This window comes from Struthio camelus, chromosome 4 (assembly GCF_040807025.1).
Source record: "Struthio camelus isolate bStrCam1 chromosome 4, bStrCam1.hap1, whole genome shotgun sequence".
Classification (NCBI taxonomy): domain Eukaryota; kingdom Metazoa; phylum Chordata; class Aves; order Struthioniformes; family Struthionidae; genus Struthio; species Struthio camelus.
Genome location: NC_090945.1, coordinates 59,946,968 through 59,965,995, shown reverse-complemented (window position 1 = coordinate 59,965,995; position 19,028 = coordinate 59,946,968). Strand labels below are relative to the sequence as shown.

The following is a 19,028-nucleotide window of genomic DNA, read 5'->3' as shown; positions in this document are numbered from 1 at the left end:
CAGGAGCAAGAAAGCTTCCCTCCAAAGAGATTTTTCTTTCCAAATTTCTAGACGCATCAAACTAACCAAATTTTGGATAGTTTTCAGTCCCTTCCTCCACTTTCGCTTTTAAAATTAACTCAGTCCTCAGTATAAGTATTAGGCTTAGCTGTTTATAATGGATTCCACAGAATGAGTGTACAGGCATGAATAGATATGGCACGGACATCTGGTTTATTTTTTCTTGGAGGGACATCTTTCTTCAGAGCATCTTTATATGCAACACTTTTACCCCATTTGACTTTAAACTCTCTGAGTCTTAGCCCCCAGCTGCACAGGTATGCTGCAAAATGTATGCATGAAACAATTTCATTTCTACTGAAATATTGAGATGAATGGGATGAATTCTACAGATCTTGTAGGTGCGTAGAAATATTCAGAAGAAAATTATCAGTCTATCTATCTTCACAGGACAGTTTTCCAGTGTCCATGAGAACATGTAAGGAACAAAAAAAAAAAAAAAGAACATTTGCTCCAAAACCAGGACTTTTTATTTAGTACCCTGAATGAGATACTAATCCTAAGAAAAAATAATATTCATTCAGGTAAGGCTATCAAATGTATATTTTTTAATACCAGGCATAACTGAAGATTTCTAACTTTGCAAGCACTGACCTTGAAACTTTTAACATCATTCTTCTAATACAACCACTTTTGATGGGTAATGTAATAGGTGAGCTTTGTGATATGTCTTTAATAATTTGGCTACTGGAATCAAAATTTTAATTATTATTTTTATTGGATATTACTTATTTACAGTGTGGTTGCTTTTACTAAAGGCTATCCCCAGAATTCTCAAGTGGATTGATTGCATAAGAAAGACTATTTTTAGCACAAAACACTATCTCACTCTTCTTCTAATATTATTGTTCTATTTCTTCTTATTTTTCTCTTCTTCAGACAAGAGTTAGGTATAGTGTATTATAGATGGAGGAATTATTATAGTAGCAAAATATGCAATAAAAAACTTCACAAAAGGTCTTTTACAGAGAAATCCTTTTATTCTTAAATATAAAAAGTATGTCCATTTAAAAAAAATGCTAATAAATTGAAGGAAATTCATATTTAAGAACTGTTAACCAACTGTAGAAACTGGAGGGCTCTCAAGATTACTTAATATAGAATAAAATTGCCCTTGTATCTAGACAATGAAGCGGCATCTTTTTGTGACTGATTTCATATCAGTTTCTTCATGCTACTTTTTTTTTTTCACTTTAACAGCTTTGCTTAAAATATGGCACGTCAAATTCTTTTCCCTGACTTTTTTTTTCCCAGGTACTGTTCCTCTCTGATAATTTTACTCAGGATAGCTAAACTAAAGCTTTTACCTGCAGCTTTTTCTTAAGCTGAAACTTTCCTGATGCACTCTCAGCTCTGTATAAGTAGAAAGGATTTTATCTTAATCTTACATAAGATGACTCTCTAGGAAAAAAATAAAAAGAACACCAAAGGGCTCTCAAGGTTTTCAGAAACACCTGGGTTTTAAGTGACACAATTTACCTACTTTTCTGACATCCTAAGTAAATGATTTATGTAGTGCAAGGGGAAAAAACTCTCATGAAAAAGCACAAAACTCATAGGTTTGTAGCTGTTTGCCTGCTGAATTCCTTCTTGTTTCTTGTTGCACCGTTTCATCAAATTAACTTATTTTAGAGTGATTTGAAGTCTTAATATCACAGATTTTTTGTTTTCAGTTTGAGCTTATTCCTGCATTTGAGAAGACAATGCTTAGCTTTTAGCTTTTGCAAAAGTTTACTATAAAGGAAATGACAATTACTCAAATCTAAACATATTTAAGTATATGATGATGGAAATAACCGACAATAAGGCAGATGCTGATCATGTTCAGTAGGGCATAAAGTTTAGTATTTCTTATATAATGGCGTATAGGAAATTTTTAGATAATATCTGGCAGAGCTAGTGATGTGCAACATTCAGCTTAGTTGAAAGAAACCTTCTGTGTCTCAGAGAAAGAATAGATGATAATCAAATGCTATTTATGAAATAAGCTCTGTCTTAGGAAAAGAGAGAGAGAAGCCCTGGAAAGAAGTTGGAGAACTTCCAGAAAGCTAAAACAATCAGAGACCTCAGTTCTTGCAAGTGCCCAGTTTCTGTAGCTGTCCTTTCATGTTATGAGTGCGTAGATGGAGATCAATAAGTTAATAGATGCCTGGTTGCAGTTTTAGCTGTAAAGACCTAGGTAATTTCCTAGCTACTTGAAGCCATCATTACAAAAACAGATCCACTGTACTAATGATCCCATTATTCTATTTTCAGAGTATACCTTCAATTAAAGTCCTGAAGAGAAAAGAAAAGCTGAAACATCGTCATATCAAATCAGAAAACTGGGTTTTCTCCATCAGCCTTTAATAAGAAGAGAATTAATAAAGAGAGAAGCTAAACTAGCTTTATATCGCAAGTTATTGTCGAAGTAGAAGGGAGGACTCTCCAATTTAAAGCTGTTGTTATACGCTCAGTACTTCTTACCTAATGAAAGAAATCAGTCAAGTGTCATCAGAAGGCAAGGACATGATCCAAAACTTAAAAAAGTTGCTGCAAATGTCACCACCAATTTAAACTGACTGCATGAAATTTAATTTAGAAAATAATTTGGCTAAATTTGCAAGGGTTCGATTATTAATCCTGTGATGTCTGGGTCACATATGATTGCTAGGGGTCAAAATTTCATTCTTGAAGTTCTCAGTTCAAAATCATAGTCTACTATTTGCTTTTGGTAAAGAGATCTATAAAAATAATTCTTGTTCTTGTTTTGTTGATGGCTAATATGTTCTATCAGAATCCACATAAAGTTTACTTATTTACTTACTATTGCAGCTAATGCTCTCTTAATACCATTTCTCACAGTTCTCCCCTGGTATTTTTCTTATAGTACAGAAAACAAATTTGCAAAGACAGTGCCCCATTAATCAGATTGATTCAAAGTCTTTATTGACTGTTAATTACAAAGCAAGAACTGCTGTAGGAATATTCAACTATTACCTTGAAAAACAAAAATAGATAAACAAATAACCTCCCCAAACCTTTTGTGCCCTTCCAGAGAACTCTTTATAACCTTTTCACAGTACAATAAATAGGGACATGTAATTTTGGAAATGGTAAAATCAGCTCGTAAGAGTATCACTAGATTCAAATACTATTGGTAAAGAAGGAACTTGTGAAAAAAAAGGAACTTTCACAGAAATATCTTAGATTTTTATTTATCTATTAGAGAGCAAAAACTGGTAGCAAAACTCTACAAGACTTACTGTCAAAATACCTGCCAACTTCAATACGTTAGGGTGCACTCAGAGGAAACTGAGTCGTTAAACCATCTTTAAGAAATGAATAATCCAACTTGCATTAGTAAGCTCCCTAAATTTGTGCTGTTGTACAAAACAGTGAGAATAAAACAGCTCCTAGACATACTTTTGCTTCATATCAGCAATATGAATATTCATATCATATCAGAGGTTCATATCTCACCCCTGGGGATATCATGAGTAATTTCCCTGTCTAGCTTCTTATACTTAGAACTATGTAGGCTCCTTACCTGTATGGAGCTGCTATGGAGCATTTGCTCCAGGTTTACATGTGTCCATAGCTTACTCATCTCCATTCACATACCTGTAGTCTAATTTAAAATCAAAGATGAGAACCTTATTAGTAGTAGATTGAGCAGGAATTGTCCTTAATCCTTATCATAGACTATCAATAGCACACCTTTCAATCTCTCCTCACTTGTGAATAAAGAAGAAAAAATAGAGAACTTTTTACTGCCTGCTACTAATGTGAAATGCAAAAGATACTGCTCAGTGTTACAAAGTATTTACATTTTGTTAATATGATAGAAGGATAAGAGGTGGATATTTAATGATTCACAGAGAGAACTAGTATTCTGAAAAGCAAAAAAATATGCTATAGGCTCTTGCATCAACAAACACAAAAATCATGCATGGATCATGCATCTTCCGCTTTCATTTAAAATCATAGAAAAGAAAGCTGACAAGGCATATGATGTGGGAGGAAAAGAGTTACTGACTGTGAGATTCAGATCACAGAGGGAGAGAGATGAAAGAAAAAATAAATGGAGAATTTTCCCTGATGATTAAATAGTTGTCTACATTTTATATATGCATAACTAAATTGTGTGTGAAAAGAAGTGGTAGTCTGAATTGCACATCTCTGTTAGAGAGACATGTTATCTTTTGTTTTAAACATGGCGTACTCCTAGGATTTATTTCAAAGATTATTTAATCAAAGTTTACTCACTGCATGACGGTAACTGTAAATAGAGAAAAATAGGAAGTAAGAATTTTAATTAAAGCCCTTTGAAAAAATGCAAAGATTGAAATAAATCAATAACAATAACCTTAACACAGCTGGATGGGAAAGGGAGTGTAGGTGGTAGTTGGCAGTGCATGTCTGTTGTAACTGCTGATATGAGAATTAAACAGGAGGGAACTCCAAGCCATGGCAGTGAGACAGACATGAAATTGTGATGCATAATAGGGAACCAAATTTAATTGCATTGCCATTGTAGCAACGGGTAACTGAAATCACACTGATCAACAGAGTGTGACGGGACAGTGGAGAGCAGCTCTGCAGAAGATGACACCCCCATGTTGTCTTTGCACTCCAAAGGGAACAGCGGGTCTTACATTATTTCACATATTCACATCCTCGTCTGCAGAACTAAAAAAAAGGGGAAGTAGAGGGGAAAGTAAATGCCACAAGTAGCACTGACAAATATGTTTACAGAGACAATGATATATTTTTGTATTTAGGCAATTCCCAAGCTATATTCTTTCTGGGCAGCATGAAAGAAAACATCTGTTGCAGGGAGTGCAGAGACTTTGCATTCAGAAGACGTTCAATCTTTTATGCACAATTTGGTCTTCTATGCATATTACGAGACATTTATAGTGGTGGCTCACATAAACTGTGTCTCCCCTGTGAAATCTCACATTGGGGTAGGTTATTGGAAGCCAGTAGCCATTACAATGGTAATTTTTGCTGGGACAGAATAATGGCACCACATTATGAACCAATAATGGGATACTAATGTTTGTAGTACACTCTTGCAGTGCATAGTAATGAAGTGAAAGCGTAAGTTTGAAATCAATCCTTAATTATTTGGATGATTTTCTGATTCTGAGTTTAACAAACACTGAAACTTGTCCAGGACTTCAGTGCTGATTCAAAGCATTTGCAGCGTCTGTCTTAGAATACGCAGGTACCTACCAAGCAGTATTTCAAGGGCAGTTTGCTTTAGCTTTTATTGAATAAAGCCACCTGAGCCTCTGAGTAGCTTTTCAAATCCCCTAGATTTGCATACAGATTTATTCCTGTACTGCAAGTGATCTTATGCCATTTGGCAGCACCCACCACCGTGATGAACACATGTCACCATTTTAGCAGAATAAGAAGGCAAAGAAAAGCAAAAACACTGGCTTTTGGGGTGCAGTTGGCTTATTTTTGATAACTGTGAGGAAACAGACACTTAGCTGAGGAAAATGATTTCAATAAATATTCTCTAAGTGTGCTTCCAAATGTTTCAAGCAGCAAAGGTTATGAATCTTCCCACCACGGGACATGGTTGCCTACAGGATGCCTTGAATTGGAAAGGCAGCGATTAAATCAACCTGTTGTGTTACGTGTTACATCCAGCAGATCTGGGTTCAGCAGCTCATCAGTGTGAATGGCACCCACAGAGCTGCTGTGGAGGCAGCATTTTTTCACCTCCTGGAAGGTCTAAATATATTGCGCTAGTCATACACGGGGAGGAAGTGATAAAATAAACAAACATATGGCATGATTAAGTCTGTCACAGCACTTACACTCTGGCTCAAGTTCTCTGCTGCTGCTACACAGTGGCATCGGGCAGGCTTTATAGTAATGTGAATGGAGAGTGAAATTTGGCTCCTCAAAGCTAAACTGCAGAATCTCTTTTTCATTATTATATCTGTGGTTCTGTTTTAAGAAACTTTTTTTTTTAAGAACAATGTGAAAGAATTTTTTATGTGCCTGCAGGTTCAGCTGTGCCAGCTTTGTGTTGCATTAAGCTAAATGCCTTTGCTATTTCTACTGATTTTGTAGATATGGTGTAAAGGTTAGGGAACTGATAAATATCGAGGAAACATTAAAATACGAAGAGTACAGATACTGTACATAGAGTATGCTCATCACTCCATTTGGCAGGTTTTCACTCAGCTAAAGCTGACAGACTTCTTGCTGAGCACTCATAACACAAAGGAGTCTAGAAAGTTAGGTGAGATAAGAAAATAGAACAGCAGAACCCTTCTGGCTTTAAATGCTTGCATGGGGAACTTTTTCATTCAAAATAGTATTGGAAGTTCCCTTCACTGAAGTCTTTGAATCTCTGCAGAAATAAATGGAAATATTTAAAATGGCAATTTTTATGGGCCAGGAATTTTATTACATAAATGATTTATATTTTCCCCAATAGATGCATTGTAGTCCTCTTAGAGTATTTATTAATACTAATATTAACAGTAACATTTATCATTAATCCTGCTTCAGTTTCTTATTTACTGCCTTCTCACAGGTTAGATCAACTAATTCAATTTTTTACTGTCCGATCACGATTTCAGGTCATTTAATTTAGGCCAATTAAATAAGTTGCTAGAAATTTCAGCACACACCAGATCAATTCGTTAAGTTTTTTAATTCTTCTGAAGTTTAATTTAACACTTTTCTGCTGAATTACAACTCTAATTAATTATCTTCTACAGTCTGCATCAAAAGGAATCATCCTTTCCTATCTTAATCTGCTAATAAATGGCAGCGTTCATAAGAAGGAATGCGCCAGATTCTCATTTGCACTAAGACTCGTCACAAGAAATAGTGGTGAAAGGCTTCTAATAGGGGTATAAGACGCTTTTTCTCCAGTTTTAGAGACCGCTCTATACTTTCAACATAATAGGTGGTTATTTTGATAGAGTGTCTAAATAAGGAAAGATCTGACATTTTGTGAGTAGAGAAGCGAATAGCAAATGAATGACAAATGCTAACTCTGGGATTTAGAATGAATTATATATACACTATTTGTTGTTTTTTAAGCTTTTCGTATGTTTTCTCCCACCAGGTTCATTGTTTCTAAGGTGGTTATATGTATTGATGGGATTAGTCGGGGGGCGGCACCAGAGTGGGGTTTTTCTTTGCTTCCCTGAAGAAGAGGAATTTCCAGAAGCGTGTTAACATTTTATCATCCTCTGGACTCTTCTGGCCTGGAAGAAGAGGTATATTTTGTGGGTGATTGCTTCCAATCCACAGTGTAACAGCTTCATTCTTGCCCTGTATTAAGTACATAACCTTTTCGTCCTGAATAAAATTATTATGAGCTGTTTAGAATGCAAGGAGGGAGAAACGAACAGTGAGCAGAAGTGTTTAAGGCAGATATTTGCACAGCTTCACTATTCCTCGACCAGAAAAATACAGGAAAACCACAAGAAAGTGACTATTTCTTATCAGACAAAACCGGAATATGACGGAGGTGTTGTTATTGCTGCATTTTTGTGACAAGTCTTAATATTTAAATTGTACTTTTCAGCTTTAGCATTCCGGTCTTCTTTCACTGCCTAGGGATATACCCAGTCGAATAGGTGCTGTACACATATAAACCGTCAGGCCATCGTGGTGGCTGGGGCTGGGGCTGGTGGGGGCTGGGCCCGGCCCACTGCTCCCCAGGGAGCAGGGCAGCCGGGGGTGGCTGGGCACCTCTGGGGGGGACACGCTGGGCTGGGCCAGGCCTATGGGTCAGGTCAGCATCAGGCCGGAGGCCGGGCCACGTCAGGTCTGGAGGCGGCACTGCCGCCATGTGGCACGGCAGGGGCTGAGGGCCCCAAGCGGGGCTAAAATGGCAGCTGGGGCCTGGCCTGGGCAGTAAGGCCTGGCTGTGCCTTCAGGGCCCTAACATAAATATTGTGTGTGTTTGTGTAAATCTCTCTTGTAAAGAAAACCAAAGGCGTGCAAAAGACATCTCCTGGTGGTTTGAGCTTATACTTTAATGCCTATAGGTATATAAAGAAGCAGAACGGTAGCTTTGCTCGCAATATAGGCATCGCAGTTCGTGTTGAAACTGTAACTGAGCTGCCGCCTCCACTGCTGGGTATCTGCTCATCCACCGTCACCTCACAACCCAAGTGTCTGCCACCTAAGCACACGTCAGATGGTCGCGCCCCGGGGCTCGCACCCGGGAACGGTCGTCGCCTCGTGCAGCGAGACATCTGGGCGGCCATAGCTGCCGCCGCCTGGAACCTCCTTGCGGCTCTGGGTTTCCCCCAGTCCCCGTGTTTCTGTAACGAGTTGAGGGATGCACCTGGCCCGCTGTCAGGGCTTGCTCAGTCAGTCATGCGGAGGCTCGATGGCCATTCCCGGGCGCAGAGGCATGCGCGGGTCACTGTGTGGCTGCAACGCAAGCGTTTGAAAGGCGGCAGGTGAAGAAAGCACTGTGAGCAGATGGGGGGGCAGGAGGGAGGAGGAGGAGGAGGAAGGTCTATGTCAGGAGGCGATTAACAGTTAAGTGAAAGGCTGAATTAATAAGGGAGGAAGCTTTCTGGGCCAGATAAGGAAGGCCAAACTCAAAAATATATTTCCGTGTTTTGGTATTTTTGAACTTAATTTCCCTTGGAGGCATGCATCCACCCTTTGTGGCTTGCAGGGGAGAGGGAAGGAACGGCTGTTTGTTTCCTATTTCCCTGCCATCATCTGCTCACTGAGCAGTCACTGTTTACTTCAAGGTCCTTGACTCCAGTCTCTAGGCCCTCTCACCACCTCTCCCAAATGGCATAGAGGCTCTGCCGTGAGGGCTGGCTTCACCTCAGCGTGTTTGCTGATGATTTCCACGTCTGGCCTACGAAATTATGCTCACTGAGAACATTAAACCTGCTTCCTCTTCCTCCACAGCTCTCCAGGGCCACTTTCTGACCTGGATGTTGCCATGGTGCGGGGACAGCGGAGGCGCAGCTGGCAGAGCAGGGCTGTAAGTGCTCTCCTCCTGAAGTTCAGTGCCATATGTTAAGGAGAAGCTGATATCAGCTTATCAGCAGCACCACCTGGGCCCTGCTTCATGAGAGGCTACACATCTGCAGGTGCCTAATGTCTACACAGCAATTGTTTTAAGAATCCTTCTCCAGGGCGGCACCTAAACCGCTAACTGCAGCTTGCCTGAGCATCGCGTCATTGATGCCAGTAGCTGTGTGATCTTCCTTTGCCCTCTCCATGCTTCCTGCAAGCTCTGTCTTATTTTTATTCAAGGAGAGACAAAGTTGGCGGCAGGCCCAGATTTGCAGCTGGTGTCTCTAGAAGAAAGCTTACAGAGGGAAAAAACACAAACCAACAAGCAAAATAACCCAAATTCCATGCTGAATTTGCAGACTATGCAGTTGGCATCATTCAGCTATATAAGACATGGGAGACATAGGAGGTTAAGGCTGTAACTGCTCTCTTTGTCTCTCTCTCTGTCTCTCCTGTGGTGGGGAGAGTAGCAATAGTTACTCTCTCTTCCCTAGTGGTAGCCAATAAAGTCAGAATCCTAGGAGGGAATAATGCTATTAGATATCTGGCTCTGCTCTGTAGTCCAGGAGTTATAGCCTAGAAAAGAGGGAAGAAAATAGGAAATTGTTGATTGTGGCTTACAGAAAATACACTATGCCTTCTCCACAGCCAGAAATAAATAACTCTCTTTTTTTCTTTATTCCTTTCCGAAAACTATTCTATTCTATTAGCAGCCCAATACCAAAATGTATTTCAGTTTCCTATGAACAAATATTCACCTGCTCAACAAGCTAGCAAACCAAAAATACAAGTGAGAAGACAAGAAAGAAGAAAAAGATACTTAAAGTGACTTCTTATATACCCTACATCTCTATAGGGTATAGAGATGCCTATAGCTGAGCAGGACTGGTCAGGAGCAGAGGCAGATGTAGAAAAAGAAAGGTCAGGAGTTTGCCTTCTTAGTTAGCTGTTGCAATGAACAGCTACTCTTGTGAGTTTGGGAGGTTGCTGAGACTAACTTTTCCTACAGTTTCTTCTTCTTGTCACCTAAAATGCTTTTTGAAATGAGAAGTGGGAGCACTAGCATTAGGATGTGCTTTGCGTCAAGTTTTGTATGCTTTTTTGCTTATTGTTGTCCGGGTTTTTCTTTTTGTTTTCAGTCCTTTCAGATGATGACAAGGTGGAAGGGCAAAAAATCAGCTTATTTTCCCATCTGGGTTGTATATAAAGAAGCAGATGACAAAGGGTGCAGAAAACGTGACTCTATAAGAAGCAGAATACAACTCTCTTCTACCACTCAGCATTGCACTTGATTATATCAGTAGACCTACAACTGTTAAAAGTAACGATGAACTAGACAACAGTTGTTTCAGATAGATGCCTTTCACAGAGTCTGAGTGGTCCCTTTTCAAAGTTGTCTTTGAGAGACTTTAGGGTGGAACGTCCCATGCAGTAAGTGAGCAGAAAAGCATCCTCCTACCACTTATTCTGGTACTGAAAGTTCTGTTTGGGTGGGTGCTACTTGGAGAATTCAGCTGTGTTGCATTAAGCTAGAGAGACCCTGAATCCCTGTAAAGGTCTGGATCTATTTTGTATAGGTAGCTGAACTAGTAAAGCTGTAAAACATTTGCTTATTAGTTGATTTATTAGGGTTTTTGAGGAACATGAAGTCCTCATTCACTCAGGAGCTTTTCTGCTTAGTGACACATGACAAAATTTCTCAAATATCACATACCAAACAAAATTTTCAGTACTGGAATAGGTAGTAGGTAAGTGCTTTTTTTTCATCTTTTGCATTTGTATAATATGATTTGAATGTTAGTTGATCAAACTGTTGATGAGCAAACAACAGAGCAAAATTATTTTGTAAGTCTTAAAAATCTGAAAATGTTGAAGAGGAAGACAGGTGATTAGGAAGATTTGGTATGACTGGATATAACTCGATTTAACTTACATAAGGAGTTCCATTAATTTAAAAAAGAGAGAGTAAAACAAGGTTGTGATCTTAACCTGCACTCCATAATACAGTTTAAACAGAACCATTCTAAGGAACACTAAAAAAAGTGACACAGAACAACCAATCTTTTTGGAGTTATGTTACATTTATTTTAATTGTCCCCGTTCCTATTTTGGGATTTTTGTTTGTTTGTTTCATTTTCAACTGTCCTAGTGCATGAGATAAGTCTTTATGCTTAACTGTAAAGTACTAACCAGGCATCTCATGCAAAATAAAAAATGAATCATGATAGGCAGTCCAGGATATTAAGTAAATCAGCACACTGCTTCTGCATCAGTAATCTTTCTTACTGAATATCCTTGTTGTACACCAGCAGGGAAGAGAAAAAATAAATAACATGTTTTCAGAACTGGGAAGAAGCACCAACCAGATAATCACAAAAATGTTTACAGCTTCAAACCCTGGTCACTTAGCAGCTGAAAATAATCTCTTAATTGTTACAGTCAAAACATGACGTAATACTTCCTGACAGAGGTCCCACATAATATTGCAGTTTTGCTGAGATTTTTCCAAAGTCACAGACTATGATGGGATGTGGTATATATCCAAGAACATAAATTCCTGATAGTAGTATGTGTTTCTACGCCCACTATCAGAGGCATGATCTATGCATCATATTTTCTAAGATGGGGTATTGATAGTGTTGGGTAGATGAGATCCCTAAAGTGTACTTAGAAGCCAGGCAGGTTTTGAGCTCCTGAGCATCAGCTAGGAGCTATTCAATACTCTGGGATGTCCAGCAGCACAGAATCAATATAATCATATGGAAAGGATGAATTCAAAGCAGCTGAAGATCTCTCAGCTCCCCAGGTACTTGGAGGCTGGAGGAACGGCTCAAAAATCTTTTTGTCCAATTCTTATTTTCTCCCTCTCCCTCCCATGACAGCTTCACTGCGCGTAGACTTAGGGACACAGAAGCCTTCGGAAAAATTCTGTAGATTCTGAAAACCACTGATGTACATCTAATTTATTGGAAGTTTGTATGCATAAGAATCTTCTCTTTTCTGTACCCCACAGAGTAGCATCATTACTTTGCTCCTAGCGAGATGCCTACTGCAGGCTGGCTCAGGCAATTGCTATTTACTGCAGTGTAAGAATGTAGCAGACCCACAAGCCTTTATAAAACATAGCTCTTGTCCGACTAACTTGATTATTTCTGTTAGTAAACACTACTGAGGTAGAGGGTGAAGGGAATGGAACAGCATCATCACTCCTGATTTATATTTTAAGAAATCTTACTTGTAAAATTAATTCAAATTGTCTTAGAGTGGAAGCGGGAAGCTGCAGCTGAAGATGAATGACAGGTTGTATTAAGATGAGGGGAAGGGCATAAGGATTACTGCGGAGATTTTCAGAGGCAGAAAAACGTCAGGTACCCAAGTCTCAGTAAAAGCCAAGGGGAACTGGGTATTTCTCGTGTGTGTGCCTTTGAAAAATCTCTCCTATAAGTTTTATTTGCCATCTTATCTAAATATCTGAGATGAAGTGGGACGTTCATGAAATTCACACCAAAAAAAAGGAAAGAAAAAAGAAAGACTTAACAGTAATTAGAAACAGAGAAAGGTAAAATGTGACTGAATTTTTGAAGAGTGCTCTGATTAGAAATAATTGAAAATCTGTGCTGTATATTTCCAGAGGGTTGAAGTAACCAGGAGAGAGAGATGTTTTAAAAAAAAAAAAAAAAAAAAAAAAAAAGATGTGATTCAGACTAGATATGAATTTGCAATATCAGCAGGCAGTAAAAAAAAAAAAAAAAGACCATACAATAATGAATTCTATATGTGGAAACATCCCACCACAGTGCAGGAAGGGAATAACCTGTTTTTATCTCTGTCCTTCCATTACTGACCAAAGCTAGAACTGGGTGTCTTTGTGGGTACCTATTTCTCAAAAGGGTATTGAACAGTTGGAAGAAGTTCAGGGAGAGTAATGAGACATATTTGAAAACACTGTCCTAAGCCCAGCATCAGCCAAGATCCTTGCCAGAGAAATTCTAGACAATTCTTCACATAAATTTAGTGATTACCAATCGCTGATTGTAGTCACAGCAGGCCAAGCCTGCTTTTTATTTAGGGATCAAGAGAGAGCTAGTTTATTTTTCCATGAAGACATTCTGGACTAGCATCATAAAACTCATGAAAGAGCAATTTTTCCTAAAGACTAGGCTTAGTTCTGCAAGATGCTGAACCCAAACTTTCACTTGAGGAAGAGCATTCACATCTCTCTATGTTTGGAGAGATGACCACTGCGCACGGTGTTCCAAAGGGGCACAAGTTTTTAAGCCTTTTGATGACTCCAAATCCACAATGATATGGAGGATTATTTTCAATTCTCTCTTCTTTAAGCTCATTTCTTTGCATCAAGCATCCAAGGCAGACCGTACTACAGTTGTTTCATCACTATAGTCATCTAAACTGCTGAGAGGTCTGCTAGTGTACTTTGAATCAAAGGCAGGTATAAATCTTGCTGTGGATCAAAACAATCCAAGGAAAAAGTGCCCGTGACTCTTTTGTGCTCCATTGAATCTAATATTACCTTCAACAGAAAAATGATGTCACATGAAAAACAAAATTCACATAAACAGGGAGGGAAATGGAAAAACAGCATTAGGATTATTGATTGATGATTTCCATATTCCATCCTGGGCCAAACTAGCAATCTAGCAGGGATGAGAAATATTCCATCTGGTGCTGCCTGCAGTCAAGATTTACATTAAGTATGCATGGTATACATTTATGAAGAAAACTCTGTCATTAAGCATGAGGAGTTTAAGCTTTTGGCACATTAAGAATTGATCAATACTAAATTAATGAATTACATGCATGTTAAGCAGCTAGTAGATAAAGTGATAATATTTCAGCATTAAATGTTGTTTCAGAATGTGGAAAGATTATTTATTGCCTGTTTGTGATCTCCCTTCTTTTTATGTTAATTTAATTTACTTCTTGTTACTGGTACTCATCTATTCGTGGGTGACTTTTCATTAAGAATTGCACTGCAATGTAATAGAAACACTTAACATGCTCAGTACTAGAACTTCATCAAGATTATACAATCTAGTGTCTCAAGACTAATCCTGTCAAACCTTTTCTATGCTCCATTTTTCTGTATATAAAGGAACATAAAATCAAATTTTGAAGAAATATACAATTTTAAAAGCCAATCCAACAGGGACTGAAAACTTCCTGCCACCTCCATTTCATCGATTATTGCTTTTTACTCCCTTCCTCCTTTTTTTTAGTCTAAGTAAAAGGGATGGTCCAGCAAGAACAGGAGCAGCCCTTAGGGGAAGGAAAATTTCCAAATATTTATTCTCTTAAATTCATTATTAACTACACTTCACTTGTGCTCTTCCTCTACGTGTTTTATACAATATAATGCCTGCAAACTGTTACTAGATCATGCATTAGATGGGAACATGTGGTAGAGTTGCCAGGATGCCAGGCTCCAAAGAGATGGGCACGCAGATGGTGTTGAGTTTCTCTATTGCGAACCACTATATTGAGTTTCCTCAGCACCTCATTTTGCCCAGTTTCCAAGAAGGAACACTGTGGAGATGCACAAACCTCTGTCTTCTGCTGTGGATCAGCATGTCAGAACAACAGAACTAGGTCCTTTACAACAGCCATTTTCTGGGGAAACAGTGATGATAAAACAGACTAAATCAAAGGTCGCAATTCAGATAAGGTGATGCAGGGCATGCCTATATGGAGGCAGCTATCCACCACAGCAGCCTGTGACAGGGCTTATATCTACATCTGCACAAATAAACATACTGTGTGAGTGGTAGCTCATACACTGCCTGCAGCAGACTTGCACTGCCCAGCATCTCCACATCTGAACTGAGATCACGGCTTTCGCAGCAGAACACCGACACAAAGTGTGCGTGGATAGTAAACTGAACGCTAACACTATCAGCAGCTTATTTTTCCATGAGTAATGGCTTTATGGCTCACTTCATTGGATGATTATTGAACAGCGCTAAAGGTACCTGATGACTACTAGTCTGAAAGACGGCACAAGGGGTAGAGTGACACACCTGACTTTGCTTTATTGCTTGTGCTTTACAACATCTTCTTGCCACCTGTGCTGAGGGTATTCAAACCGGCTATACTCCCAATGTGCCCAACTTCCCTCATCACTTTCTCAGGGGAACCCTACTGTAGTTCCTTCTAAATTTGGTTCTGTAACTTCAGATAAGCTCTTAAATAAAAGAGTGTCCATATAAGAATGTCCATAGTAACAATGGAAAAGAGAGGACGACTGCAGAAAATATGAAATAGGATGAAAATTACTTCTAGATAACAGATCCTGGGGTGGGGGGGAAAGAAACTACTTGATGCCCTGCAATATATAAGCTGAAGAAATGCATGAATGCAGTTTTTATGGTGAGCAACACCAGTGGTGAGATCCTTCAAAAAGTAGGCTTCTTGAGGATTTCTGAACACTCCTCAAGAGCTTGGTTCACGACTTAGAATGAACCCAACATTGCTCTCTGTTTACCAAATACCTCTAAATTGGGTTTTGCACCTCCAGTAGGAAGTATATTTGAATATCTTTCCTTGAACAAAGATAGCATTAAAAAGTGAAGTGATTTGGTATAAACACCTTTTTTTTTTTTTTTAAGAAGATCATAAAATGGTGCTTTTTATGCAAATCAGCATTTTTAAACTGTCATTTCTTCTCATCAGTTAACAGGTTGTATAACTGAAGTGTTGTAACATAGTGGCTAAAGCATGGCAAGGTTCTGTTTTCCTAAGGAATTTACGTCTGTGGCTCAATTAAGAAAGGAACTGAAAGTAAGGGGAAAAATTTGATAGAAGTTCTTCAGCTTCAAATAACTTCACCTTTTATAAATAATTCCCTGAATAGGATCACTGATGTTATATGTGCTACCGAAGCATGATTATTCCTTTTTGCCTTAGGTTCATCATAGTGGATTCTAAAATTCTATTTCAGAATTAATTTCAACACATATGTTCAATGGCAATATTATGAACACTATTGACATTTGTCCAAACAGCTTTCCTCATCTAATTTGTCTGACAGATTTTTTTTACAGTACCTGAATAAAAAAAGAGCAAATCCAAGACTTGTACATTTATATTAATTGAGGAAGGGCTCCGAAATATTCCTTCAGCAATAGACTAATTAAGCCACTATGTGATTATGAGCTTTGTTCATACATTTCAAAGGTGTAAGCATCCTTGTATGGCAAAACTGTATCACTATTTTTCATCTGTTCAGTTACAAGAGTAAAGTCTATTAAGGTAGCAGGCATAACGTCCATTATGTGGTCTAAAAATTAATTTTTGGAGTGAGTAAACATGGGCAATGATAACAGTATTTCTGCACTTTACACTTGGGAAATACTAGCTCATTTAGGGATATTGCTTGTGAAGGAAGGTCTGTTTTATTGTTATCAACTAGTTCCAATTCTTCAAACAGAGTCTAGAAAATAACTTTACACATTACTAAATTTCGACATTGTTAAAAATTAAGAATTAACCTTGGTTGAAAATGTTGTGACAGATATCTTTCCATGTTAAATTCTTAATACCATAATTATTTACGGGACCATGCTGTTTCAGAATTAACTTTTTTTCTAGAAATATATTTAAATTATATGTTAAATGATTACTTTATGTTATATCTTATATTGAATAATTTTAATTTTATATATTTTATCAAAGCAATTGTCAGTTACAATTTATAATACCTACTACTGGCTAAAAACAATTTACACTAAATTAAGCATGCCATCGAATGGTAAAATATAACCTTATAAGATTATAAATTAATATAAAAATCACAACTGAAATATTGAAAAGTACCAAGTATATTTATTTTTGGCATTCCTTTTCTAATTTCAAATCGGCATATGACAGTATTTTGATCTTTCATTCCTTTCCACAATATATGTTTTAAGCATATATAATAGAATTTTTGTGTACTGACCACGTCTACTAAAGGCCAATAAAAAGCATAGATTCCCAAGAATGGTAGACTGTTCCTGTGTGTAACAGACAATAGCTAGAAAGAAGAAGAAAGGAAGAAGATTGAAATGGAAGAAAGAAGAAAGGAGCTATCATAGAAAAGTAAGAAAAACAAGTCAAAGAAAAAGGGAAGAGAACATACAAGAATAAAGCCCTTATCAGTATCTGTTACGTAATTCTCTTGTTACACTCAGGATCTTCCTACCAAATTTAGTCATCTAATCACCCACAAACTTCTCTGTTCTACCAAATGCCTCATCTTGCTTCCTCTCTAAAATTAAAGGTTGAAATCAGAAAACTGTAGATTAATAAACATATTAATGGTGGAATTGGAGCTGTAACTGGGTGAATTGGATGACGGGAATTGGAGAATATGACTGAAGGTTTCAGGAGAGCTACTCTTTTCTCCCACTCCATCTCTTATTATAACACATCCCAATTTTTCACTCAGGAAGGAGGAGGACAGTTGTCTGCTCTGCAATTCCAAAATCAAAACACTTCATCTTAAGAACCTGGTGTGGTTGCTAAGTAACCACAATGTAGTTTATCTGCCATATCATTCACATGCCTCATGAGCACATGGGAAGTAGTTAAGGTTATCATAAATCTTGCATTGCTTTCGTATTAACAAAATATTCTGCTCTCTTCAAGTAGGAAGAAATATACATTTTCTTACATTTCATAATAGAAGTAAAAATGCTCTGAGAAATTTAACAGAGTTTGTTAAAAACAAAATTAAGATGATTATCAAAATATCCATAGATGGACAAATTAAAATGGATGGGCACTTCAAGCATGCACCTAAGTATACTCTAGCTGGGTAACAGAACACTGAGAATATCTAAGAAGGCAAAAATTTCCCATACTAAAAGGCAAGGTTTAATGGGAAGGTTCAATAATCTGTCTGAACCTTAAAGGTAGCATCCAAGATGAAAACTTAACCTAAACAAAGACAATGGAAAACAGCACAATCTATGATAGGTGCTATGAAGACAGAGATTCACAAGGCTAGAAGGAAATTCAATGTGAGATTTTCAAAAGCTCCCAATATTAGTCTAACTTCAGACTAAATAAAAACAGAACTTTAACTACTGAAAGTAATTAAGCTAATGTTAAATACTTGGAAATTTCATCTTATACAGACTAGAAAGCCAAAGATTAAAAAAAGATAGAGAAAGAACATCTTTGATGTGTCTAAGAAGCAATAAACTTTCAGAAGAATGGATCGGTCTTTTGGCCCTCACAGAGAGAAGCAAGTAAGGAAGATAAGAGTAGTGCAGAGAAGCCAAATGATTTCACACTGGACTGTACCAGTTCACACTAGACTTAGTAGCTTATCTCAAATATACTCCTTCAAGTTAAAGTTCAGATATACTCTTTCAATATCAAGTATACTCCTTCAAGCAAGTGCTGTCAAAAGAAGAAATGCTGGAGCAAATGGCTTAATAGAGAGGAAAGAATAATTAGTCCTAGACAGATTTTACCAAGAACAAAAAAGTAGTGAATGATGTGGCTGAACTGCTATCAAAAGTATGTAGCCTTTTATAAAAATGGCCTGTTAGAAGACTGAAGTGTACTAGGAATAATCCTGGGAATTAAACACAAGAAGTCCTATTTATTTAAGCTAAACCAGTTAAAATTATCATCAGAAGTAAAGTAACATCTCTTTTCACACATCTGTGCAGCTCCTAGTATAGAATACCTATGGAGATAATTCCTTCTATATGTTTGTATGTAAGTTCGTGTGCATGTGCACACAGTAATAATTTCATGTATGTGAGAACTCAAGCGCTCTCTTGCAAACTCCAGAAGTCCTCACCCATTTCATGTATGACTGCCTGAGCCAAAATCATCATCTTTTTGCTGTTGTTATAATGAAAGAGGAATTGATTTTTCTATATCTGGTTTAAGAAAGCAGATTTTGTCACTAAGGTGACAATTCAAAGAAAAATTGCTGTTTG

The 19,028-nt window shown here is 37.7% G+C and overlaps 1 protein-coding gene across 1 annotated transcript in view; it reads right to left on the bottom strand.

The window, feature by feature from the left end:
* Positions 1-19,028, bottom strand: part of KCTD8 (potassium channel tetramerization domain containing 8) — a 233,958-nt gene that overhangs the window by 112,255 nt on the left and 102,675 nt on the right. The gene's annotated exons all lie outside the window — the stretch shown is intronic.